Here is an 18,378-nt window from a genome sequence, read left to right on the forward strand (position 1 = left end):
GCTTCTTAGGGCACTTTGGAAATTAGCTGTGAAGTTTTGTATTTATGAGCCTGTTATGTTGGAGTGGCAGCTCGATTTTGCATGCAGCAGTTTCAGATTTCTTGACTTCTGCAGCAAATGTTTCTCATCAGCATTCGGCAGCTGGTCTGTGGGCCAGAGCAGAAGCAGCCCCAGCCCTTCTTCCTGTGGACTGATTAATTTTTGGGGGGCGGGAGTAATTAGGTGTTTATTAATTACTTGTTTTTAATGGAGGTGCTGGGGATGGAACCCAGGACCTCGTGCACACTAGGCATGTGCTCTACCACTGAGTTAGACCCTCCCCTCAAGTCCCGTGGATTTTTCTGTCGTTTCCTCACCGATCGCTTTCCCAGTCTTTTCTCAATTCCCAAGTCACCCTGTCCTTTCTCAGCTGCTTTTTCTCGAACTCAGCTCTGCCGCCTCGATCCTGGGCTTCAAGCCAGTGGGATTTTTTTCTTGGTGACAGATTAAAATCCAGACCCTTGTTGGCCTCTCAGGCCCCTTTATAAGTACCTTTCCTACCTCACCTCTGGTCACCTCCCTCAGGTCCCAGTGCTGCTCTGACCATTGGTCATGCATCTGCATCATGGGGAGGGGAGAGGGGCAGGACCCGGGGCCTGTATTTTTGATAAAGTCCCTGGTGATTCTGTGCACAGCAAGGTGGAGAACCATGACACTAGCCAGCTGGGGGCTTTCAGCTCTTGGGCACCTCCACGCCCCTGCTCATTCCTTCCGGCATCTCCCCTTCCCCGGGGGTCCCTGCTCACACGTCAGACTCGGCTCTTGCCTATGCATTTGTCTCTGTCAAGTTCTCTGCTTGTCTAGACTCACCTCCCTACTGTGTCAGTGAGGAATCGTCTCTCTCTTTTCAGCATTCCATAGCATTCTGGTCCTAGTGCTTGTATGTCCCTGAGCACACCTCGCTCGTCCCGGTGCTGCTGATGGGGCGCGGGGGGGGGGGGGGCGTGTCTTCACATAATCGTGTCCACCTCTGTTTCTCTGCAGCCCACCCAGTCCCTGACACCCAGACAACTGTGCTGAGGAAGCACTTGCCTCTTTTACGTGACAGGATGTGCTACCTGTGTGGTTGGAATTTAACCTCAAAAAGTATATTCTTTAAGTTGACTTTCAGATTTCAGTTCAGAAGCTCATTTCAATTCTATTTAAAATCTAAGCTATTCAACAGAGTTCTAATCCCAAAACAATTTGTAGTGGGCTGTTGCTTTGAACACACAGTGTTACCCTCTACTTAACGTGTCTGAATGAAGAACAGCAGTGACCAACATGCTAATCTCTCTGTAGGTGGATATTTCCACGATCAGATATTTCTGTTTGTGAAGCATTTTGGCTGATTCTTTTCTGTTAGGACATTAAAAACAAAGCCTTATTTTTAAAGGATAAATTTGAAAAGAGGACATAATCACGACCTTCATACAGAAGTAAAATGAACACAGGTCAAAGATTTCATTTAACACATTGATTAATGAGGGAACCAGTAAGACGCAGCAACTGGCTTAACTAAAGCACCACACATTCACGGTCACACCGGGGAGAACTGACGTGAACTTGTAAGTGGATTCCAAACTGTCGACATCCAGGGTGAGGATCAATCGCGTTCCACCGCACAGTTTGCATTCTGTGGACAGGAATTACTTGTGTTACTATCAATTTTTAATAGTCTGCTTTCCTTTGCCAAAATACCCTAGTCAAAAGCCTGATACCTGGGTCGGTGTGCTAGCTGGGAAATCCAGAATCTCTCACAATAGTTCACATAACGAGTATCAGTCATTCAGAATCCTTTGGGGGTTTCTCTATAATCTTGTTAAATTTAACCAGGTCACTTCCCAGAATTAAGAGGTGAAGAAAATTACCTCTAAATTCTGCCTGTTTCAGATGATTCCTTTTGGACTCATATAGATTTCTCTCTTCTGTGTCATTAATTTATGGAAATGCCTTAACTCCACCATGGAAACAGGTCCGCGGGGCGACCACGTGTGAGTAACACGATGTTGTTTGCTCTGGTAGCTCCTGAAGTTTTTTGAGCTCTGCGCGGATAGCGTGAGGGGGGTGAGGAAGGCCTGTGGGGGGTGCTTCCTGGCGCTGTCCCACAGCGCGCCCCCGGAGGTCCGCAGGGCCAGGCTGCCCCCCGCTCTTCATCAGGCTGATCAGCGTCCCCTGTCGGTGGGTGAGTGCAGCAGCCTGTGGGCCTCAGCTCAGCCCCTGGACTAGTGACTTTCAGTGTATTTTGTCTTTTCGGTAACTGCCCGGTGTATTTAGACTTCGTGAGGGTGGTTAGGGCACCTATAATAGAAGCCTGTTGCTTCTTAAGGGGGTGGCACCCACCTCAACATTGGTGGCAGATGAATATTAACAGAAATGAGAACTGGGAAGAAGAAACTGTAACTGAATTGTTCTCTTTTCTGTTCCTGTCATAAACATGCCTGTAGTGATTAATAAGGTCTGCTCAGATGCTTTACAAAGCCCGGAATTGTTTGATATAGAATTAATATTCTGGACGAATACAAACTGTATGACATATATGACAGTACTAAATTTTTCCTGATTTTTCTATTGAAAAATTGTTTATTTGGAATTTAGGGACTGCTTTAGAAAGCGATACGTCTGCTTAGACATAATTTGGCGGACAGTGAATTGTCTGGTCACCAGCCATCTGTTTAGCCCTGGATTAGATCTGGCCGATACCTCATTCACTGCGATGTTCCCTCTGGTTTCAGGTGCGCCTGGCTGCCTTCCTGTCCCTCGGCCCCTTCATTTCCACCTTTGCAAACCCCTCTAGGGCTGGCCTGTATGTACAGGACAATGGCGTTCTGGGCACTGACCACCGGCTCCAGATTTGGACCCTGATTTCACCTCCGGGTCACCCAGTGCAGGCAGCTGTGGAAATGTGTCCTCAGCCTGGTAGGTTCCGGCCAGGATAATTAACAGGATCCCCGCTTTACCTCAAGCGTCCACCGAAAATTCTAGCAATTATCTTGTCTGGAGTTTTAGTTACAGTGACCTTCTGGGCAAGATGGAATATTAGAGCTTTAATTATGTAAAGAAGCAAAAAGTAATTGCAATAATGATTTTGAAACATGACTACTGGGTTATAAATAATGAAGCTACCTTGTCTCCTAAATTTAGATAAAATATTCATTGAGAGTAGTGATTAAATAACCTATAAAGAAAATTTTCTCTTACTTTTTGATTAATGAAGTCCTTTGATAATTTACATAGGGAGAATGTGAAGTCTCCCCAATAGACTTTTGGGCCATCGGATTTTACATGCATGTCAAGTGGGACATCCCTGGCCCACTGTTAGTAGACCCTGGGTTGTTTTTCTGGTAAGTGCTGGTGACTGAGCTGGGAGTTTTTCATATCCTTCCCCGAAGATGATGGGTGCACACTAACCAGACCATTGGGGGTCGCTCACCAGCCTCTCTCCATTGTCACTGTTATTCAGGAGTGTGAGAGGAGGTAATTTACTTTGCAGAGGGTACGAGTCCTTTTAAAGATTGGGGCATCCTTCCCTCCATCTTTCTCTGTCAAAATTCATTGAGTTCTTGCTGAACGTCAGGCCTGTGTGCAACGTCTTCCTCATGTGGACCTTGCAGGTGGTTCACGAGGAGCCGGCACTCACCAGCTGCGGCATCTTCTGTTTTCTAATGCCCGCCCCCCGGTGGAGGCACTGATGCGCAGTAAGTGCCTGGCATCTTGCCCCGGATGGTGTGTGAGCAGCAGCTGGCGCTGTCGCACCACTTGAGTATAATGGGCTGAACCTTCACCTGGCATCTCAGTGCACAGGGTGCTCCCCATGGGGCAGAGGGGACAGACTGCACCTCTTACCCTCCCGCGACGTCACTGTCTCCTGGCCTGGCAGACACAGGCAGTTGGGTGGCCGGGGAGAGAGGAGGACCGGGCTTACGGAGCTGTGGGTTCGCGTGTTCCCATTTTTCTGCCCGTCTATCGCCTGATGGTAAAAAGTTGCTTCCCTCAGTTTAAGCTGGTTGTGCAGTAGAGACAGAGCCAGATTTACCCAGGAAAGGCACATTCCACGGACTCCAGCAAGTTCCTGCACGCCGGCGCTTCTCCAGGGGCCTAATGGAAAGCCCAGTGGAAGACTCTGTCGTGGCTGGAGCCGAGATGACCAGGCTTTCCCCAGAGGGCAGGGCCTTCGCGCAGCTCCCCAGTATCGGTGCCCTCCCCACCCACAGCCGTCCCGGACACAAGCAAGGCCTTGGAGCTGCTCCTGAGCGAGGCGGGGCCGCGGGAGGAAGGCTGCCGCACACTGAGACGGTGCTCGGGAGCGGTGTGGCCAGCGGCAGGATTCAGAGAGTCCTGGGTAGTTCGCAGGAGCACGTGATGCATGACCCAGATGTCCAAGGTAACTGCCGTCCATGGTGATGGAAGGGAAGACGGGGTCCTTCTGGGTTGTACCTCACACGGGCCTGTGTGTTGCTGCCTGTGTTACTTCCCTTTCCTGATGCTGAGGGGAGAGCCTGGCCCAGTCTCCCCACGGCCAGAACAGCAGCGATCCCACCCTGCAGGTGCCTGCCAGGATTTTCAGCCGTGTAGGTCTGCAGTCGGTCCCCAGATAAAAGCAGGTAGTTCTTAGGCGTGTCTGCAGCAGTGGAAATTTTATTAGCTCCATGGACACTGTTATATCATTTCCCATTTTTTTTGGTGGGGGGGAGGCAATTAGGTTTGTATTTATTTATTTATTCATTTTTTAATTTAATGGAGGTACTGGGGATTGAACCCAGGACCTCGTGCATGCTAAGCACGCACTCCATCACTGAGCTATACCCTCCCCCCACTTCTCATGTTTCAGTGCCCCTTGCTGGTCACAGCTGAGGACAGCGCTGGTTTTGGAGCCTCTTATCTCAGCCCTCACCTCAGCTGTAAGGGTTTTGCCTCCGTACAGCCAGGAAAAGCACATCTTCTTCTTTGAGGTGTTTTTCCTTTTGCGACTGATGTTCCCACTGAGCCAGGCCTGGCAATCCATATCCATCATCACGCCTCTTCTTTCTCCAACCAGGGCTCTATTTGTATTCTTCCCTGAGTTGGGGAAATTGGAAAAAAACAACACTTGCTGCTGTTGCCGGGCAAAGATTTGTGACGCTTTCGGGAAAGGAAACGTGAAAATCCAGCTAGCCCTGTGATTATTCTTTGTCTTTACATTTATAAAGGAAATTAAGCCAGCGTTTGCTGAAGGAACGGGCGCATGTAACATGTTGCTTCTAAAAGTTATAGACAAAGGTCTGTTTTTGGAAAACACGTTTCTCAAGCAGCATTAATTCCAGCTCTTGGACCCGGGCTGGGTGCTGGGCCAGCGATGACCACACGCGAAGCCCTTGTGCTCTGGTTGAGGGGACTGGGGGACAACCACCCAGCACCGGGAGTGGCAGGGCTGGGGCTCAGGGCAGGAAGCCGCTCACGCCCGGGGGCAGGGGAAGTGCCTGGGAGAAGCCCTCGCAGAGCAGTTGGCAGCTGATGTGGGCTCTCGCACTCCATCACCTGGAGAAGTCAAGGGTTGGTTTCAGGGGTTCTTTCAGTTTCCTGAAACCGCTTTTTGTAAAATCTTGTGTCCCTTAATTTGTCAGAAAGGGCCCACAGCTTTCATCAGAGTTTAAAGGGATCTGTGACCCCAAAAGATTCAGCAGTAAACTGCACGTTGGGTATCTGTGAACTGGCCGTGACTGGAAATGGCACTCAGACCCCTGGAAAGGTGTCATGTGCTGCCCGAGGCAGGTGGCACCTTGCCCTGGGCACAGGATGGGGCCGTTACGAGCTCTAAGCATTTTAATGAATCTTGTTGAATTTAACTAGTAGAAAACAGGACGCAGGAGGTATTGTGTGTGCCTGTGTTTGGAGGTTGGGGACATGGAAACATCGGTTTGTTTTTACAGAAAGGCATGGAAAATATGTCATCTTTACCGTCAGGAGGGTCTAAAATAGCCGTGCTGTGGGCAGAAAGAACAAGGAGCCCTTGGGGCTCGGTGAGCGAGATCTTCCCTCATCTGTGCGGACGTAGATGGATTGATTCCGGCTCCCACGTGCACACGTACGTGTGTGACAGGGAAGGCAGCCGCTGTGCTTTGTAACTGGGGGATCAGGCCCCTCCCCACGTTGCTGGGCCTCCCAAGCAGCGGCGTTCAGGCACATCGTGTTGTCTTTCCGTGGAAGATGTTGGCATTGAACCCCGCTTTTCCTAATTGAGGCTTTTCAAGTTCAGATTTGATGCCCTGTGCACGCCTGGTGTTTAGTTGGAACAGTTAAGGTTAATGGCTGTAGACATCCCCCACCTTGTGGGGGCGTGCTCCGGAGGGGCCGCCGGGCGGATGCTCGTGTGGTGCATCCACGTCCAGGCTGTCTTGTTATGACGTCGGTCCCCACGGTCCAAAGACAGTTATTAAAATTCTTGAAGCTTCTCTTCCCGCAGCTCAAGTTCAGGTTTTATCCGCTGCCCTGAGAGCCGCACAGCTTGACTCTGTGAGTCAGCCCCAGCGCCAGCAGGCAGCAGGTCTACACCGACTGTGCGCTCCAGACTCCTGCCCCTCCTCTAACGGTCAGGCGGCCCCGCCGGCCCCGTCATCCCAGGCCCAGCTCCCCTGGGCCAGGAGATTACGAAGCATGGTGAGTGTTTGCCCCCTCCCTCAGCCACGGAGGGTGTGACAGAAATCACAGAGCTGCATTTTCTTGTATTAATATATCCTGGCAGAGATGATAAATGGCAAATTTAATTTTCTTCTTAAGGTCATGTTTTGGATAACTGGACAACCAATCAATCCGGTGATTGATAACCCTGAGTCTCCTCCACCAAAACAAAGGCGGGGAGACCAAAAAGCACCTTCCTCCTCTCTGAAGACCACAAGGCCTGTTTCTTTGGGGGGCTAACCATGTCAGCGCTCTTTCCCCGCTAACCGACGTGGACATCTTTCAGTAACAGGGGAAGGTGAATCGCACAGCTCCCAGGATGTAAAGGTGACAAAGGGGACCGAGCACCACAGCCAGCCCTCATCCTGTGTGTGCTCTTTGGGCACGTGCCTGCTCCAGGAGTGGCCCTGGAGGCCTTTTCTTGGAGGAGAGCATTGGAGAAGCTGACAGCTCACGACTTTTTATCCTGCAGTCCAGAGCCAGCCCCGTGAGGCTGGGACTCTGCCTCTGGGGCGAGGAGAAAGCCAGACACTTATTTCTTACTTTGAGTTTCTCCAGAAGCTTTTTAGTGCCCTTGTGTTTGGAAGCTCTGATACCTTCCTGATTTCTCCTGAACCTGCATGTGGGCCATTTTGAGCTGGGGTCCTTCCCAGGTAGGGGTAAGACTAGCAAATTAAAATCAGAGAGAGATCCAGGATCGTAAAGGCGTGGGAGTGTTGGCACCCTCTCATTTCCACGTGCCACAGGGGAGACTCACTTCAAACTTGTGGTCCCTGGAGCCAGAATACCAATTGTTTCTTCATTCACACAGTTTATGTTTTGATTTTCATGATTAAATGATCACCTCCTTTTACCCCCTTGGTCTGCTCCAGTAAAGCAAAAGATGAATTTCAAAAGCCTGAATATAAAATGTTTAAGAGTTAGTTAAGGTTGCCTTTGGTTAGTAAGGAGTGAGATGATAGCCTGTTTTGCTGATTTGTTTCAAAAAATAGGCCAGAAAACATGCGTTGTTACTCTGGAGTACAGCAGTCGTCTGTGTGAAGTGGGAAGGTGGGGCCTCGTTTACTGTGACGGGAGGTGTGATGGTATTCAGTTTCCTTTGTCGTCTACAGAAGTGAAAAAAGAGAGAGAGAGAGAGAGAGAGAGAGAAGAGAGGCCCCCAAGCTGGCTCTCTTGAGCAAAAGCTCCGGAAGGGCCTGTGCCATTGGGCTTTTGGTTTGTGGCGAGGGACGTCGGGGCTCTTGAGTGTGACTCTGAGGTCCCTCTGGGATCAGTCAGGATGCTCCTACTTGCAAAAGAAGGAAAAAGAAACAAAAAACTCGAAAAGGCTTAAGCAATGAGGACAGAAGAGGAGGTGAGGCTGGGAGGCTGATGCCTCAGCCCTTGCGTCGACCTGGGTCCAGCTTCCACTGCGCCGTCCTGATTAGTGTGCCGTCTCGGCCCTGGAAGGCCCGGGGCACGGGGGGACCCCTTTCTTACTTGTCTCTCTTGACTGCCAGGTGCTTTTTGCGGGGAGTGACCTCCCAGTTGCTGCTGGGCTAGTCTTGACTTGGGGTGGTTTACTTAACCTTAGCTTGGCTCCTGAGCCAAAGACTCTGGAATAAAATTAATTCCCGAAAGAAGAATAATGATTCATTATTTATTAATATATGTGAATGTATTAACTTGGAGAAATGGAGGTCCTAGGTTACCATACCAAAATATTTCTGTTTTGTCATGTCTGCTATTAAAATACATTTCAGTGAAAACCTTGGGAATGGAAGGTTCTGGTCATGTGCCTCAGTGCAAACAAAGCGTCTGTCAGTGTGCTAATCGACTTTCCTGGATCGTGTATTGAGCTGATTTGTCAGAATCCATTAAGCTGGGAGACAGTATGGCATTTCAAGTGCGAGGAGGAAAATCCGTGTTTTGTTTGAAGGAGAAGCTCAGATCCATCTCAGTTAACGCTGATCAATGATCAGAGGCCAGTATGTCACCACAGGATAGTCTGGCTCGTTTTAATTGTTAACCTAATGGAAAGGTTCGGCAGCAAACGTTAAAAGTATTTGTACGCGTGAAAATGGAGAATAATTTTCCAAGGAAACACTCCGTTATCAGCCACGTGTTCGCACTCAAGTTAAATGAGCCCCCCCTGCCCCTCCCGCCTCCCCTCTGGAGTCCAGCGTCGCCATGATCCCCAGTCACCCAGAAACGCTGGAGGAGCTGGTTCGCCACTTCTTGCAAACCTCAGCCTGCCTTCTGGAGTGGCCTGTGCTTTAAGTGTGTGACTAGTACTTGCGGGCATTAACCATAGAGGGGCCCTGGACCCTGGGGCTTCAAGAATGGTAAATGCAGACTCGGGTTGTTGGTCCTCACCAATGTTAGTCTATCTTTTGTGAGGGCCTCAAGCAGTCTTGAAATTCAAATGTATGAAATCTGTTTGCCTCAGCACTTAAAATGACTGACCTATATACAATGTCATAAATAACTGCAAATGTATTTTTTTTTCACATCTGGAGAGAGACCATTGACTTCAAGGGAAGCTCTGGTCTTGGTTTGCAGAAGTCATTTCTGGCCCTGAAAGAGGATTTTCTGAAGGGGGTGCGATAGGACAGCTTCCTCCTTCAGACTAAGTTGGTAATGTGCCAGATCAACCCTGCAGGACCCAGGCCAACCCTGCCGTGGAACTGCGACCATTTGAAGACTGAACAGAGGCAGGACCCCACCCCACTTGAAGAGAATAAATCTAAGTTACTGGTTTGTTCCTTGAAAAGAAAAGCAACTCAAAACTTTACATTTTCTGGAGGTTAAGTTTAAGAATGCCTGTTGGAGCCAAATGTTTTCCTTCCATCAATATTAATGACATATCTTAGTTCATAATCTGTGTTGATAATATTTCCTCTCTAACTTAAGAAGAGTAAATTCTAAAGTAGTGTTTGAAGTCTTCTGAACAGTCTCGAATGGTATTTTAATAAATCAAATAAGAGAAAAGAATTTGACAAGTACACATTAATATTTAGTGTCTATTTATACAAGTCATTTAGTTTCTTTTCGTCTGGGAAGTTTTTGACAGCTTCTTTGGTTGAATCGTGTTTAGTTTTGTTCCCTCTCATGGCTTAGCTTCTTGTGCTCTGTACGTTCCCTTAAATGTTTTTAATTATTGTATCCCCTTGTCCTTGCAGTGAAAAAGGTAAGTGGGTGATGTTTGTGAAGGCAGTATCCCGTTAGTTAAAGACAGTTACGATGAGAGCGTGGGGCTCTGGCCGCGGGTGCTGGGGGTAGTTGTAAGAAAAGCTAGTTTGCGTTCTCCAGAGCTGTGTGTGCCAGACTCACCAAACACTGTTCTAGACTGTTCTCTGTGGGATCGAGTGTTGGCCCAGTTCAGAAAAGATCAGTGTGGACATTGCTTTAATGTTAGTCCAGGCTGAAGGCTCACTCCCTGCAGAGCAGAGGTCGCCAGTCTAGAGCCGGAGCTTTAAGAAGGCCCTTTGCTCCTCGTATGTTTCTCCTTTGCTGTTTTCAGCTCCCAGTCCCAACCTCCTTGTTTTTCGTGACTGTTCTTCTCCCCTGCAAGCATGATGGTTTCCCTTCTCTCCTGTTTCCCAGGATATAATACCCCAGCCCCGGCTAGATCAGGACGTGTCGATGCCCGACCCAGCTCGAGCCCAGACTGTCAATACCGACAGAGCCAAACACCACGCCTGCAGCCTCCTGGGCGTGGCTGGCCCTGGGCAGGCAGAATTGGCGCTGTCTGAGAGAGATGTTCAAAACCCTGGCTTCCCATGTGCAGGTAAAAGGAGCCTTTTCAGAGGCCTGCCCAGGATAGGATGGGCCCTCTCATTAGGAAGAAAGGGGAACTGCAGGAAGGCTCATTGACCCGTGTTTTATGTGGCCGCAATTGGCATGTTTACTGGCCTCTGGTGAAATAAAGCTGTAAGTGGCCAACACCTGGCAACATCAGTGTTGCTCCAGAAATGCCACTCACGCTCTCGATAACACTGGACTATGCTTGCCTTTTGCAGTTTGTGTGTGTGCTGTGCGCAGTGGAAGGTACGTCGGACCCTAGTCTTCTCTATTGGTGAGCTGGCCGTGATCCTTGGGCACCAGTTAACAGCAGCTGACCTGGTGTCCGTCTTCAATGGCTTTTTAAAAGACCTGGACGAAGTATGAATAGGAGTCCTTAAACGCCTGTGTGATTTTCTAAAGGTAGAAAGAAGGATTAAAAACAAAACAAAACAAAAAAGACAAACCTCTTCTCTTCCAAACAAATTTTTAAAACCCTAGATTGTAAAGTATCAGTGGGAAAAAAAAAGCAGCTGTCTGGATTTCTTCCGGGAAAACATACCATCCAAAATCTTAAAGTGGGTATTCTTTCAGGGATGGTTAAATATTTTTGTATCTTTCCTCCTAATCTTCCTGTCCCTTAGAGCTCAAATTCTCTGGAGGATGGTAGACAGATGGCCCAGCATGCTCCGGGAGAAAGAAGGAACCAGGGTCCTGGGCTGTGCGTGACTTGCCTGGGGTCACCTAAGGGAAGAGCCCAGCTGAAATCCAATCTCAGTTCTGCACGAAGGGCTTTTTCTTTCAAGATGTGGCTGCTTCCCTTTTACCCCTCCCCAGAGGTATGATGAGCATAAAAAAATAAGAGTTTAAAAATGACCTCGAGAAACTAATTACTCGCATACAAGAGCTGCCCTTGGCGGAATCTGGCGCGTGCTGCTCGGGGGATGGGGGAGAGATTTTCCTCTCGTGGCGCAGGGGCACCGAGCATGAGGGGGCCGGCTCCCCGGGAAACAGCCGTGGCATCATCTTCCCAACACACGTGCCTGTTTGTTTGTTTGTTTTTTTTCAGGCAGGAAATTATGAAAGAAGGCAGAGTAGGGGGCATATAGAAACACACAGGCACATACACTGGCCAGGGGAGAAGGTTCGAAGCAGTCAGTGATGCATTTGACGTCTGTTAACAGCAAAGCTAATTCACAGCCACACTGGGTAATGGAGAATCAGACGCCAGGGAATGCACGGTTTTGCCGGTGACAAATGTATAATCTGGAGTGTAATAAAACACTGTGTTTGGGGACCTTTTGAAGGATTATATGTTTTTTATTGATGTATACAATTTTAAAAAATAGTTGCTTCATGAAGACCAGAGGAGAGAATAACTTTATCAGCTTCAGGAATTTGTAGTGACTGCTAACAGCAGGAATTGGAGGTTTCCATATGAACTAGCCGACTAACACCTGTCTGGGGAGATGAGAAGGCAAATTAGATGGAATAATTCTTAATTTTCCTGCCTCCTAATTGATTTCTAAACCAGCAGTAATAGTGTTCTTTTGGTTAAAGAGATTATGTTTTTATTAAGGGATAAACTGAATTCCAAAGCTCGAAGTTACAAATGCCTCATTCTCCGGGGAGACATTCATTTTCAGAGGCAGACAGGGCGCGAGTCACTGTGGAACGAGAGTGCTGTGCTGTTCTGTAAGGCAATTTATTCGAACCAAACAAAAGATGAATCACCCGCTCTGCGATGTTTTCCTATTAATCGGAGCAGTTTTTGCCCGAGCTTTCTTGAACATTCTGCGTGTAGCCTGCTCCGTAAGGGCACAGCGTGGTTTATGCACTTCAGCTCCTGAAGAAAATTATGCTCCAGCGAGAGAGATGAAAAGGTCTCACCCGGCCGAGACGTTTATTAAATAAAAACGTCCCCCAAGGTGGCTCAGATCTGTACATCATTTTGTGCGTGAAGGAGTTATTTAATTCCATTTTGTGCCGGTAAAAGGAATGTTAAAAGATGTTAGTGATTCTAAGAGTGAAAGCGTCACGTTAAGTAATCCTCCTTCCTGGGGAGGTGCACAATGTGCTTTCCGCGGCACGGAGCGGGTTTGTTTGTGGTGGTGGTGTTTGGGTTTTGGTTTTCACCTTGAGATTTATTTCAGTATCTGTAGTTTTCATTTTTTCTCGCTCTCAACTAGAAATCTCGCAAATTATTGTCTTCCCTGTAGAAATCCATCAGGCTTTTGCAGCTATTCAGGATATGATTTGGCCGATGCCAGGAGCAAACTAAAAGATTTTCTCTTTGCTGTGATCTTTAATCATTATGCTTAATTTGAGAAATTGAGGTTTCAGTCATTATGCCATGTTCCCGGCGTATATTCTAAGAGAACAGAGAAAAACAGGCCCACGTTTTTTCCATGAAGGCATCGCGCCCTCTAGCGGCAGAGTGCGGGAACTCGGCGAGGTCCGCCTTGGGCGGGCTGACCAGCTTCCCAGGGCCAGGGCTGGGGCTGGGGACTGGGATGGAGACGGGGATGGGGTCGGGACCGGGGGTGGGCACGGAACCGGGGGTCCGGGACCCGGGTGGGGACGGGGCCGGAGACCGGGGATGGAGTCGGCGCTGGGGACAGGCCGACCCGCTTCCCGGGGCCGGTTACGGGGATGCGGACGGCGCCGCTGACGGTGTGGAGCTGGAGCCGGTGCCGGGCTGGGATGACCCGCTTCCCGGGGCCGGGCCGGGCCGGTCCAGCTCGCTTCGCCCGACGGCGTTATCTCCGAGCTCGGGCTATCTAGGTTATTGAAGCCAAAGCCGCTGATACGAATTCTGTGCTTCCGTGCCCATGATACTGGTATCATTTTTCTGAAAACAGTGCTTTTTGATATCAAAGTGTTACCGGCACTCCTGGCTTCTGGTTCTAACTTCCTTCTAATCTCTTTTTCATTTCCTTTCTTGGTCAGTGTGGAAATAACGCCATTTATTTTCCTACCCTTCTCCCCATCCCCAGTTAGAAAATAGTGAAAGCTTTGGCGGTAGGTTTTTCCAACCAGCCATCTTACGAATTTTTTCCCCGGAGTAAAGGGCTAGCGCTCCGAGTGCTCTCCAGGCCGACCTGGCTGGGTTTGAAAAGCCTCGTGCGCCGTGCGTGAGCCGCCAGCGAAAGCAGAAAATGTGATTTGCAGCGTCGGGAGCACCGCGGAGACCGGGAAGTCGCATCTGTGTTCCCTTGATCTCTTGATCTTTGGGAACTTAAATGTTCTGGCTATTTTTATGTTATCTGATTTTTAAAGTTTTATGTGCTTTCGAACTGATAACCTAAAGTTGAAATATTAAATCCCTATTCATAAATTTTTCAGCCTCTGTTTTACAAAGTTTATTTCCTTTTTGTTTGATTTGTGTGTGTGTGAGAGAGATGAGGAATTAAGATTTTTTTCTTTTTTCCCACTTTTCTTTGTGTGACCATTTTCACTCAGCTTTCTGCTTGTGAAATGAGAGTAAAGAAAAACTAATAATGTGTTTTTCACCCCAGAACAATGTCTTTTTAAAAACTTTCAGACAGCTGATGCTGATTTTGGAACTCTATAATCCCAGTGGTGTTTACGATTACTTAATGCAGATTGCCTTAGAGTTGTGTGCAGATCCAGCTTCTGAAGTTCGGCGGATCTCCTTCAAACTAGTAAGGAATCCTGGCCTTTTCTGTATATGATTTTTAGAAAAAGAAATATTTATATTTCTTCCATTTTTAACTCCTTTAATTTTTCTGGGCTTAATTTATTAATTTACCCATGAGAGCAACTTTTAAATTGTGAAAATAGGAACTGAATTTTAGCTTTATCAATGTGCAAGATAGCTCTTTTGTTCAGCTGTATGCTTGAGTGACGCAAATTGTGGGTAAATCACTTTATGTATGAAACCCTGTAAACAATGGCTGAGTGTTTCTTTTAAACTCGGATTGGGTTTACCCTCCAGCAGAGCTTTGTAGAAAAGTAGCTACCAAGCAAAGACTCCAGCACAGAAAAGCCAATCCCGTTTTATGTGGGCTTATACCAGCTGAATACCGAGGGGAAAAAAAAAATCTCATTTGAAAATACTGATTTAGTGAGGTACTCTGATGAGTTAAAATTGTATAAAAGTGACATGTTCTGAAAGGTAATGAGTTAGTTACTCTGCGAGGGGGCATTTTCTAAAATTTGGAATCTTAAGATTAATGTATTTTTCTAACGCCAGTCCCTTGTAAAATTTCATTTTTTATGAAGGCATTTTATGTGTATGAGTATGTATGGCCGTTTATTTAAACATCTTTTTTTTCTCTGTGTTCTAATGATGACTGTGACAAAAATGACTTTCTCCCGTGCTTATAAATTCATTTTAAAGATGGAAGGGTGCATACAAATGTCTCGTTTCCAGGTAGAGTCGTATTCGTAATTCAAAGAGATGGCAGCATTTAAAATTTGCTCTTTTGATATTTTTCCCAGGTTGTGGCAACTCTGCAGAAATTCTGTTCCAACAGCGAAAGTGCACTGGGTTTAAATTTCATCAGTGAACTCATCCTGAGGCTCTGGCACTGTTCTAAGTGGGTCGGAAGGCGAGCTTTTGCTTTCCTCGGTCAGGGTAGCTTGGCTGGGGGGAGCATCTCCCCTGAGCCTGTGTGTGCCATGTGCTGCTGTCAGGTGCGCCTGGCAGAGAGTCGCAGCCCTGGAGGACTGACTCGCCGGGAACTGGGGGGCCAGGTGACCAAACCCCCTTATCTCACAGGAGATCGGGTCCAACCCAGTCGGGTAGAGTGACTTGCTCAGAGTTCCCCAATCCTTCCAGGCTTTCATCCTCTGGATCGGATTAGGCGCGCAGTGCGTACCGTGTGCCCGGCATGCTCTAGGTGTTGGAGACAGAAAGTGAACCGCCGCTCTCTTGGCACCTTCCATCTGGTGGGGTGAGGGCCAGGCCCAGACCCTGCTTCTGTCAGGGCTGGTCAGCACTGCGCCTCAGTGAAGCCGGGAGGAAGGTGGGGTGAAGGACAGAGCAACAGACTAGGGCAGAGACCGTTTCATCTCTTTAAGGTGAAGTTCATGTCAGCAAAACTTTACCTGTTTAGCAACTCAGGTCACCCTCTCTCCCTGGCATCTCGGAAATGAGGGTGTGATGTGTTTGGCTGGGGACCATGGTTGTCATTTCTTGAACACCTCTCAGTACCAGGCATCCTATCCTGTCTCTGATCCTCAGGAAGGAGGCCTGCCAGCATAAAATGTCAACCTCACAAACCACAAGCCCAACACTACAGACTTCTATGAAGAATTCAGTGCTCTGAATTCTTTTGTGGAGAAAGGGTAAGTGAGCTATTTTTGCTTGTATTTTAAAATTCTCTTTCTCATAGATTAGAAAGAGAATCTTCTGAACAATCTTCTGAAAGATTGTTCAGAAGATTTGAACAATCCATGGTGAAACAAAAGGAAAAGGCACCAATTAATTTTGGCCAAGAAAAATCATTTTTTTAATGTTTTCACTAATTATTAAAGATTTAGAAAAGCCACAGTAACTAACAGAAGGAGGGGCTAAGGACGCATGCCAAGGGGCATATGGGTTATTTAAATACAGGGGGAGGTTATAACCTGGACGTTCGGGGCCTGATTTTAGAGTCAAACCGGCTAGTTTGAAGCCTGAGTCTACTGCTTCCCTGCTGAGTGGCCTTGGGCAAAGCACCCTCTCTGCACTGCCTTTCCATCCTCTGTGAACGGAGCACCAGTGGTACAGGCCTGCCTCCTAGTGTGGTCGAGAGGCTTTGATGACATGATGCAGCCAGGTCACCTAGCGCAGCACCCGGCACCTGGAAGACACTTAGTAAATACCAGTGGCTGTTGTTAGTCACCCTGTGGTGGGAGGGTCCACAGTCCTGACTAGGAGTCTCCACCCCGCTGTGGCTTCCTGATCATGAGATCTTTGGGTGTCACCACCACATGGGACTCACCTGTAGAGCCGGGCTCATTCTGATTTCCACGGCTGGTGGTGAGGATTAAATGAGTGAACACGTGAGACTCTGTAAGCAGAGAAGCGCTGGGCAGATGCTGGTGGTCATTACAGAAGCAGTGTTTCTACCTTGTTTGCAGAGCGCCAGGCACTGGATTGGGGTCTGGGCTTCGGCTGCCGCATGACAGGCACGGCCCCCGCCCTCAGAACCTGAGTTCTGGTGAGTAACAGAGCTGAGGGTTCCTAACCTGTATTGGTGGGCACTCTGCTCAACTGCAAAAATGATCTGCCATCCCTGTCACTTCTCCACTGCATAGATGAGGAAACTAAAGCTCAGAAAGTTGAAGCCACTTACCCACGGCCACACAGCTAGTAAATGACCAGGTTTAGGTTGTGAATGTAGACCTCTCTGGCTCAGAAGCCTTTGCCTTCTCCATCGAATGTTATCCCAGTGCTTGGTAATGAATTGTAACATGTTCACTGCATTTTTAACCAGATCCAGTGGTTGAGATTTTCAAATTCAGACACAGAGGTGGGGAGGGGGTAGCTCAGTGGTAGAGCACGTGCCTGGCATGCACGAGGTCCTGGGTTCCATCCCCAGTATCTCCATTAAAAATCATAATAATTTTAAAAACCTAATTACCTCCCTCCCAAAAAACAAACAGAAACCCAAAAACAATTAAAAAAAAAAGTTCCTTAAAATTCAGACACACACACTCCTCAGACCAAAAGATCCTGAAATTACTTCTCTGGAATTACAGAAGTGTATGCTGTTAGAAAAACCATGCTGATCACTATGGAAAAATGTCCCTTTTTGGGCTGTGGCTTTCTCTTCATCACAGGCAGTGGTGAGTGAGGAGTGTATCCCTGTGGACCAGTTTGTCGAAAACTTACTCCCCAGCCTCTTAAGCTTTGCATCAAACCCTGTGCCAAACATAAGGGTTTTGCTAGCCATAGCTCTAAGGCAGATGCTACCCTTGGAAAAGGGAACATGGACCATTTTTCTGAGCGTACAGATTTTAAACTTCATCAGGTGGCAACTCGATTTCCTCTTTAGGAAATTGTGGCAAATCATGTGAGAGCACATTTCAGATTTGCTATATAAATTGACCTATTAATTTTTATGCATAAAACCTTATTTATAAAATGACAAAAGAAATTAATATAGTTCACTTTTATATTTAATAAACATAGACTAAAATGTAAAATGTTAATAGTCTTCTAGAAATGAGGGACACTTTTATAAATTTTGTTATGACATAGAGATTATGAAACAGCAAATTTAAGCCTTAATGGTGAGTATATCTTAATGGTATTAATTTTGTAGTCAGTCAGAAAAAGTTTATGGCCCAACCATGTCACTTACTTTAAACCTGCACAGGACTTAACATGAGACTGTGCCAGTCGGACTGCTCACTTCTGCATCACATGTGTAGGAAAGCATCTTAAATCCTGACCTGCGCATACCTTTCTTGCCACTGCCCTCCCATCCTTCACCCCATCTTGCCAGCAGCTTGCTCCCCATTTCCTGTGTTCTCCATGTTGCCAATTCTTTTGTATCAGAGGGAGGAAAAAATAGTATTAGAAGATTTTTAGTTAGAGTTTTAAAAACATACATACCTATTCTTGGAAGTCTGTCTTTAAGATTTAGGAAATACTCTTTTATTAAAGCAATTTTATCATTTTAAAGGAATTTTGTATATGATTATTATATGAAAAATGGCTTATTGTCCCTGAGATGTGGTTTTAAAAAAAAAAACCCTGAACCAGAGTATGTTTCAGAACACAGTTCATGGCTCATGTGATTCAATGTCGTGTTTTTTCCCTTCAGCATAGTTTAGAAATGCTGGTAACCCTCATCTTGAAGTCGTTGAAGAGACCATCTTAGCTTTGCAGTCAGACCAAGATGTGTCTTTTTTCGCCACTTTGGAGCCAAAGTGGCAGACTATTATAGACACTTCTGTGCTAGAAAAACAGAGTTCACCACTCTA

The 18,378-nt window shown here is 47.3% G+C and overlaps 1 pseudogene; it reads left to right on the forward strand.

Moving 5' to 3' along the window:
• The window catches only part of LOC105098864 (putative serine/threonine-protein phosphatase 4 regulatory subunit 1-like), a 64,073-nt pseudogene that overhangs the window by 43,030 nt on the left and 2,665 nt on the right, over positions 1–18,378 (forward strand).

The sequence above is a fragment of the Camelus dromedarius genome, chromosome 18, assembly GCF_036321535.1.
Source record: "Camelus dromedarius isolate mCamDro1 chromosome 18, mCamDro1.pat, whole genome shotgun sequence".
Lineage (NCBI taxonomy): Eukaryota > Metazoa > Chordata > Mammalia > Artiodactyla > Camelidae > Camelus > Camelus dromedarius.